This window comes from Dreissena polymorpha, chromosome 2 (genome assembly GCF_020536995.1).
Source record: "Dreissena polymorpha isolate Duluth1 chromosome 2, UMN_Dpol_1.0, whole genome shotgun sequence".
NCBI lineage: Eukaryota > Metazoa > Mollusca > Bivalvia > Myida > Dreissenidae > Dreissena > Dreissena polymorpha.
In genome coordinates this window covers 75,506,378-75,516,021 of record NC_068356.1, presented here as the reverse complement: position 1 = coordinate 75,516,021, position 9,644 = coordinate 75,506,378, and the positions used below count along the sequence as shown (strand labels likewise).

Genomic DNA, 9,644 nt, shown 5'->3' with positions numbered 1-9,644 from the left:
ATACAAATAACAAAAGCCTTATGAGTATTTTACACGCAACAGTTGCGTTAAGTTGATGCTACAGTAGAGCTTTAGGTCGCCGTGGTGTAATGGATATGGTGTCCGCCATGCGACCGGGAGGTCACGGGTTCGATCCCCACCGTGGGAGCGTTCTTTAGATCTCCCCCAAAGACACCAAGTACTGGTTCTAGGCCCAGGAAACGGACTCGAGAGCGTTTATATTAGCCTTAGGCTTTCGATGCAATCGAGCTAAAATAAATAGGTTTAAACTACAGTAGAGCTTCTGTGATCATTACAAATACTTTAAACCACAATGGTCACATCTTTTCTCCATCGTAAGAAGGCAGCACAGAATACCGGTTGGAAAGAAGAGAATGCACAGTAGTATCCCGCACCACGTAAACAAAAATCCTATGTGACCCTGAAATGTAAAGACGTTATGTATTAATGAGTGAATGAGATGTGAAAGTCAGGTAGATTTTGTTACTTGTTTTAGTGAGATTGACTTGGCGTCAACGCAAATGAAGAACGGTTAACTACAGCGTTCCACAAATGCCATGTTAAGTACGTTCTATTAAATCTGAGAACACCAAGCGAATTCTTTAAATTAGTAATTGTCACGACACGGCGACAACGCGATGTGTCGTTGCGAAAACACGAGGAGGCAGCGAGGAAAAAAACGATTTGATAAAAAAAACTAAAAGTCGCGATATCTCATGTAGATTTCGTACCGTCCTAGTGTATTTTATTGTATATTTTATAAACATTTGCAAAACTGACAAACGCAACGCCGTAATTCATAGTCATTCAAGTCAAATCCCGCATCTCTGACAGGTTCCCGGTGGATAAACCCTTGAATTTCCGCCGGTGTTGACCACGACCACTTGACTGCTCTGTTGCGCCATAAACATGGGTGCCGGGTTATAGCCGGGCGGTGGCTGTTGGAAGACTGGCTGGTTATAGTAGGGCGGGTATGCTGAAACAAAAAACATAAACATTCAACAAGTTTTGACGCTTTCGAAAATTCCACTATGACAGCTCTTCCTTACACATATAAGGTGTATAAAGTTGGAAATAACTTTGATTTTTAAGAAACAAAGATCGTGATCTTTTCGCCAATTTACAACGATGTAGCAAATATGTCGTAAATAATAACATGTTAATAATGACTTTGGAAAAACTATTTATATAAATGTATGTAATATATATTGTTTTGATTCGCAAACACTTTTTTCGATAATTTATTCGTTATCTTTGTACAACGAATACATTAACCATGATTTATTTAATACTTAATAAATGTAATGATAATTGACAAATTTATATCTTTTCCTACTACTTATAATAATAATTAATAATAATAATATTAATAATAATAATAACATTATTATTATTATTAATAAAATTAATATTTATTATAACTAATACTATTATTATTGTTATCATTATTATTATTATTATTACAATTATTATTATTACTATAATAATTATTATTATTATATTATTATTATAATTATAATTATTATTATAATTATTATTATTATTATTATTATTAATTTAGTATTATTATAAGTAGTAGTAGTAGTAGTAGTATTGTATAACATTTATATTAATATTAATAAAATTACGGTACCTGGTGGTGGCTGCGACATGTTTATTCAGCACTGATGGCAAGCAATTAAGCTAGTGAGCGACGTTTTTTTAAGCAGTCAATTCATTGATGGCAAAATCTAAAAAACACACACTTGCAATATCCAGTAATTATTTTTCAAAACAGCAAACGTTTGTACAGACAAGTGACTATTTACCATTTAAACAAAATTCAAAACGTTGTTTACTTGATATTTGGTTTGATAATCGACATTAACCTATCATACAACAAAAGAAAGAGAAGTAAGTTAAGATCTTATTACAGTATTGTTCAACTGACTTTACACGCTCCACGATTTTCCACGATATTCCACGATTTTCACAATTCTCAGGCTGATCACGAGAAATTGACTGTTCTTCCTCAGATTTTGTCTATATTTGACAATCACATATCCTTATATGGCCTGTGTTAGTATTGATAGAGTATACTACTCAAAAAACTAGCGTATGTCTGATACCAGTACAACAACCCCTTCGACACCAACTGTCAACAACACTATAAAGAGGTTTCTGTCATCACCACAAGATATAGCTGATTTAAAAAAGGGTCGATTCTTGGACAGTATCATGGAAACTGCTGGCAACACTAGTGCTGTTAATAGCCTAGCACTTTCAGACACTGACTTAGAGAAAATCGCACTAGTATTAAAGTCAGCTTTCCAGGATGATATTCTAAGCCTTATCAAACCGGTCGTTGATGGCGTGGTTCAGGGTCTGCAATCTAGACTAGATCTTTTGAACCATGAAAATGCAACTCTGAAACAGGAAAACGAAGATCTCCGATTACGCGTCAACTCGTTGGAGAACACGATAGATGACGCGGAACAGTACAGCCGCAGGAATTGCTTACGACTTACTGGTATACCCGAGACGGAGGGCGAGAGTACAGATGACATCATTATCAAACTGTGTAAGCAGGTCAATGCTGACATAAAATTGTCAGATATTGATAGAAGTCATCGTGTTGGTAAACCCGGCCCTTCCAAAAGCAGACCTATCATAGTCAAACTTGCAACTTATCGGTCACGTCAAACCCTTTACAAAACTCGTGCGGCGCTAAAATCGACGGGCTTCTCCGGTGCCTATCTAAACGAGGACTTAACCCGTAAAAGAAGCCAGATCATGTACACCGCCAGGCAACTTGTAAAATACAAAAAGCTGGAGGGCTGCTGGACTGCAGACGGGATCATTATGGTCAAGGACCACAATCACCGTACCCACAGGGTTGTTCGACATGATGAACTCAAAGTGATCGAATAAGTCCCCTTTTCTGCCCTGAACAGTATATTTGCCGTCATTACGTGTTTATTTAAGCATCACACTATCAGATAGACTTCATTCATTGTTATACAAGTAGTCATACGGAACAGTTAGCAGTTGTTAACACCTAGCAAAAAGTTGATATTCAAATAGTTTTATTCGCGCCTGACTGAATGTGATTATATGTGCGCAGCGGCGTGTAACTCTTGCTTTCCATTTCTTTGCATACGTGCTGAACTTACACAGTGACTTATCGCATGTACATGTACCTATTGTAGTTATCCCTGCTTACGTTTTTTTTCACTGTATGGTGCGTGTTTGTGACAATATTATGATATTTATAATATAATGATATGTATAATATGTACAATGAAATAGTATGTATGTGTGTGTGTGTGTGTGTGCGTGCGTGCGTGCGTGTGTGTGTGTGCGGCGTGCTTGCATTCGTGTGTGCGTGTGTATTGTGCTTGCTTACGAATACACGTAACGATCGCTCGCTAGCGATACATGCGTCATCCGTATTGCATAAGATACCCTATTTACATTCACACTCTATGCCCTGCGTTTAAGTGATAATTAGTTACCACGATGGGTCTTCCTATGAACACATTTTATTTCAAAAGTGTGTGGCATTTACATTTTTGTTTCCGATTAACTGTGCGATTGTTTTGTGCTGCGTGCCCACTTATGCGTAGCCATCGTTAGTATGCGATAAATATGTTGCATAAGTTAACTTTCTTGTACTTATACTTTGTGTCCCTCTCACTGAATAAGTATTGTATAAGCTAACCTTTTTGTACTTATACTCTGTGCGTGCCCACTTATGCGTAGACATCGTTAGTATGCGATAAATATGTTACCCGTATTGCATAAGCTAACCTTTTTTACTTATACTTTGTGTCCCTCTCACTGAACAGGTATTGTATAAGCTAACCTTTTTGTCCTTATACCTTGTGCGTGCTCACTTATGCGTATATATCGTTAGTATGCGATAAATATATTACCCGTATTGCATAAACTAGTGTTTTTGTTAGTGTTTTTTTTAAATGATACTTTGTGTCCTTCTCACTAAACATGTATTATATCAGCAATCCTTTGTGTACTAATACTTTGTGTCCTTCCTGTCGAACAAGTATTGTATAAGCCATAAGCTAGCATTTTTGTACTTATACTATGTGTCTTTCTTAATGAAGAAGTATTGTTTAAAGCGGGTATATACGATTTTGTCAAATATTTATGAATTTATATAAACTGTGTAAAAAACTTATTATATATATATTTCAATATAAATTAAAATAAAAGTTAAGAAGAACATATGTCGAAAAATGCGAAATAAGCCAGATATTTAATTCTGAAATTGAAAACGGCTGTACAGCCGAATTCGCCAGCATGTATACCATACATGTACGATGTGCATCTAAACTTAGTTTAACGGTTTATTTGAATTCCTGCAACGATATCTATTCATACGACACACGAACACTATCTCCGATCCTAATACAAAGACGAATGCTTCGGTTATTGTAGGAAAATATGTACGTCACTATCGGCTCGGGGCGCTAAAATGTCTTTGCTGCATTTTATGAAATTCGGCTTTAATGTATAATTTTTCTTGCCTATTCTGTGTTATTGTAACATATTTTATCAATATATTACAATTAAACACATATAAAAAATCGTATATACCCGCTTTAAGCAACCCTCTTTGTACAAATACTATGTGTCCTTCCTGTTTAAGTATTGCACATGCCAACATTTTTATATTTAATATACTTTGTGTCCTAGTTATTGAACAAGTATTAACTGGCTCTCTTACAACGAAATTAACTGCCGTGTCCAAATTTTTTTACGATATCTTCTTAAAATCAAAAACATTAATTTCTTACTAAATATGTATTATATCAGCAATCCTTTTTGTACTAATACTTTTTGTCTTTCCAATTGAACAAGTATTGTATAAGCCATAAGCTAGCATTTTTGTACTTATACTTTGTGCCTGTCTCACTGAACAAGAATTGTATAAGCAACCCTCTATGTACTAATACTTTGTACTCTTCCTATTGAACAAGTTTTGTATAAGCCATAAGCTAGCATTTTTGTACTTAAACTTTGTGTCTTCCTTACTGAACAAGTATTGCATAAGCAACCCTCTTTGTACTAATACTTTGTGTCCTTCCTGATACTACGTAACAGTTGTCCGCTTATGAAATACACATTCCGTTATCTTCAAATAACGCGTCCTAAAATATCTATAAATTGTTTAACGGTAAATATGGATTTCTTCTCGACAACTAATTTAAACTAAAATCTCACTGCCTAACATTTATAAATATGTTCTTTATGTACTCAATGAGCATCCTATTCATTTACGTTTCCAAAACATGCCCTTTGTACCAATACTTTGTGTCCTTCCTGATACCACGTAACAGTTGTCCGCTTATGAAATACACATTCCGTTATCTTCAAATAACGCGTTCTAAAATCGTTATAAATTGTTTAACGGTAAATATGGATTTCTTCTCGCCAACTAATTTAAAATAAAATTTCACTGCCTAACATTTATAAATATGTTCTTTATGTACTCAATGAGCATCCTATTCATTTACGTTTCCAAAACATGCCCTTATGAAAACAACATTACTTTGAAGCATCTCAAATAATTAACGACTGCATGCGCTTGTGTTAAATACATGTATATACATGTATTGTACACTCCTAATGATTTTTCAAATATTATCATATATCATTTACTTCATTTACTTCGTTTCTTTCTTCTCTCGTATGGCGGCTCACTATCTCTTGTCTCTTTTCGATAACATAATACTCATCTGGCTCATCCCCTTCCCTACATCATCCCCAGTGGAGTAACATGAAACTAAGAAAAGACAAAGCCAGCTTGAGTATCCCGAAATTTAACTTCAGATTTTTAACACTTTTTATGATCATCATTTACTGTCATCAAGATCACCGGTCTGCCTTCTCTTTATATCTTGCTGCTACGCAAAATGCCCATATCAAGTCTCAGACAAATTCTAGGCGATCCCGATTCCCACCAAGTGAAGCCCAGCTGCAAAACACTATGTTTACCAAGCGGTTGATTTGTACATGCTTGCTTACGAACTCACTGGTTATTCTTCTTATCCTGATGCTATCAGGCGATGTCCATCCAAATCCTGGCCCACTATCGACGTATCGAACATCTTCGATCTCCTCCGTCACTTCCTCTGTCGATACCGACATTGACCTTAAACACTATTTTTCATTTGTCCATTACAACGTTCAGAGCCTACTTCCCAAGCTGGATATCCTTTATACTGAATTGAACGATTTCGACATTCTTGCCTTCACTGAAACGTGGATTAATGATGATATTCCGAGTACAGAACTTCTGATGAACTCTTTCAAAGTTCCCGAACGCAAAGACCGTCAGGATAGACATGGGGGTGTAGCGGTTTATATCAAAGAAAACCTTTTTTCATAGGCGGCGAGATGACTTAGTAATAATTGGTGTTGAATGTATTTGGATTGAAATTACTGTCTCGAACCGGCCTCTGCTGTTTGGAGCCTTTTACAGACCCCCAAATACCACACCCCAACAACATTCCCCTCTCACAGACTCAATACATGTAGCTTTCGATACTGGTATCCAAGACTTTATTATAACTGGCGATTTCAACCTGAATGCCAATGTCACGACATCAGCATCTAAGCCTAAGTCCATATGTGATCAGTTCTCACTTACACAAGTAATTTCTGAAAACACGCACTTTACAGAATCTTCGGCAAGCTTAATTGATCTAATATTAACATCAAACCCAAACATCATTCTTTCCAGTGGTGTTGCTGACCCATTTCTAAGTCAAACAACAAGATATCATTGTCCTATTTATGCTCTATTAAAACTTCATAAAAATCGACAACGTACTTATTCAAGACACGTCTGGCTCTTTGACAAGGGCGATTTTGCTAAACTGCGTCATGATATTTCCAATTTTGATTGGAACATATTACAAAACGAAAATATTGACATCTATGCAAAAAACATAAGTGACAACATAATTAAATTATCCAGTCAATGTATACCTAACAGAGATGTCCTCATTCGTAATAACGACCCACCCTGGCTAGACAATAATATACGGCGTTATATTCGGAAAAGAAAACGCGCTTATCGTAAAGCTTAAAATATGAATACACCATTTTTGTGGCAAAAATTTAGAACAATTAGAAACAAAACGACAGACTTTATAAAATGCTCGAAAGGAAATTATTTTAACAAACTTACCAAAACATTAAAAACAAGCAGCAAAAGTTCCAAAAATTGGTGGGCCACATTGAATTTTTTTATTAAATCCTCGGGAAACTCCGAAATACCACCAATCCAATATGGCAACAAAATAATTGATGATGCATTCGACAAAGCAAATATTAAAAAAAATTTTTTTACATCCCAGTCAAATATTGACCACTGCCAAATACCAACATTACCGACAGTCACAAATAGAACCCAATCAAGCCTCGGTCAACTTATTCTTGAACCATATGAAGTAGAACTAGTTCTTAAGGGATTGCCTCTAGGAAAAGCTTCTGGTCCTGATGGACTGAATAATCGATTGCTATTTGAATTGTCCTTAGAATTGTCTGGTCCTTTTTGTACACTCTTCAATTATTCCCTTCGCACGGGATCCTTTCCGTCAATTTGGAAAGACGCAAATATTTGCCCAATTTTTAAATCCGGCGACCCGAGTCTTGTAAATAACTACCGTCCAATATCATTACTAAATACACTTAGAAAAGCCTTCGAAAAAATAGTTTTCAAGCATACGCTCAATTACTTGCATGACTACAATATCCTAACGCCGTACCAATCGGGGTTTTTACCTGGCGATTCCACAACAAACCAATTAACGTATCTTTATAATATGTTTGCCAAAGCTGTTGATTCGGGGAAAGAGGTCAGAGTAGTCTTTTACGACATATCAAAAACTTTTGATAGAGTGTGGCATGACGGCCTAATTTTTTAATTAAACGAAATTGGAATATCTAACATTATGCTAACTTGGTTTAAATCGTATCTTTCCAACCGTAGACAACGAGTTGTCCTACCAGGTTCCTGTTCTCAGTGGAATGTCGTACCTGCCGGTGTCCCCCAGGGCTCTATACTAGGTCCCTTGTTATTCCTTATCTACATCAATGACATTGTTAATGACATTTGTGCAAACATTAGATTATTTGCTGATGATACCTCACTCTCAATCATTGTCGAAAATCCAACTCTTGCCGCAAACACTCTGAACGATGATCTACAAAAAATATACGTCTGGGCGTCTAAATGGCTTGTACATTTCAATCCGAACAAAACAGAATCTTTGCTTATATCAAGAAGCACACATGACCATGCTCACCCTACACTCAGTATGAATAACACTCCAATTAAAGAAGTTTCTTCTCACAAACACTTAGGTGTAATTCTGACAGAAAATTTAAATTGGTCAACCCATATAAATTATATAAAAGAAAAGTGTTGGAAACGAATTAACGTAATGAGAAAACTTAAATTCAAACTTGATAGACAATCCCTGGAAACTATATACATCTCGTTTATTCGTCCAATTCTCGAATAAGGTGACATCCTATTCGACAATTGCACACAGGCCGAAAAATATGAGCTCGAAAAAATCCAACACGAAGCAGCAAGAATTGCTACTGGCACAACAAAACTAGTATCTATTGAAATACTTCAATCAGAAATCGGTTGGGAATCTTTAGAATCTAGGCGAAAGAAACACAAACTCATTATGTTTTACAAAATGAAAAATTCGCATGTTCCTGATTACCTTGCTAACCTTGTCCCGCTTACAGTAGGTCAGTCTGTCCCGTACTCTTTAAGAAATAGAAGTGACATTCAAAACGTCAACTTCCGAACATCATTCTATAAGAACACATTTCTACCCTCAACCATCGCCAGTTTCAATTCCTTGCCAAGTCATATTCAAAATGCACCATCTATTGCCGCATTTAAAAATATGTTGAATACTAACACTGAACCTTCCAGCAGTCCAAAACAGTTTTACCATTGGCCGCGAAATCTTCAAATTTTACATTCACGTCTTCGCACCAATTGTAGTTCTCTTGCTGCCCATCTTTTTAGAAAAAACATTAATGACTCGCCTAACTGCAATATCTGTGACGAAATTGAAGACTGCAACCACTTTTTCTTTCATTGTGCTAAGTTCAGTGTAGAACGAGCTCAGCTTTTAAATAGTGTATCGCAGATATGTTCTCCATCACTATATGTTGTTCTATTTGGTGATCCTTCGCTTTCTGCCGATGAAAATTGTATCATATTTGACCATGTTCAGCGCTTCATAAAATCATCCAAGAGATTCTAGCCGCCATCCATTTTCTTCTCTCTGCCACTCTTCTTCTCCATTAATTTCTACATGACCGTTTACAACCTCGAAATCAATACTTTTTCTGTTTATGTTTCCTTCCCCCCCCCCTCAATTTCTATTTCTTTTCCCCTGTAAAATTGCCTTGTGTTCCTTTCCACTAATGTTAGTGGACTTGTATATACGTTGCATTCTGTATTATGTTTTTTTGGATTTGTAAGTTGCTTTTTGCATCTTGTATTGTCAATTTACTACGACGTCATGACATAATGTCAGGCGTAAATATATTATTCATCGGGAGAGGGCTCCAATAAGGTTCGCCTTTCAGCCTAATCCTATGTC

At 36.1% G+C, this 9,644-nt stretch overlaps 1 long non-coding RNA gene across 1 annotated transcript; it reads right to left on the bottom strand.

The window, feature by feature from the left end:
* Nucleotides 1-714: 714 nt before the first annotated feature.
* LOC127867674 (uncharacterized) lies at nucleotides 715-1,907 on the bottom strand. The gene is made up of 2 exons (XR_008043601.1): nucleotides 1,634-1,907; nucleotides 715-976 (listed from the first exon to the last, which is right to left on the bottom strand). It is a non-coding gene; the product is annotated as an uncharacterized LOC127867674 (long non-coding RNA).
* Between the last annotated feature and the right edge of the window lie 7,737 nt (nucleotides 1,908-9,644).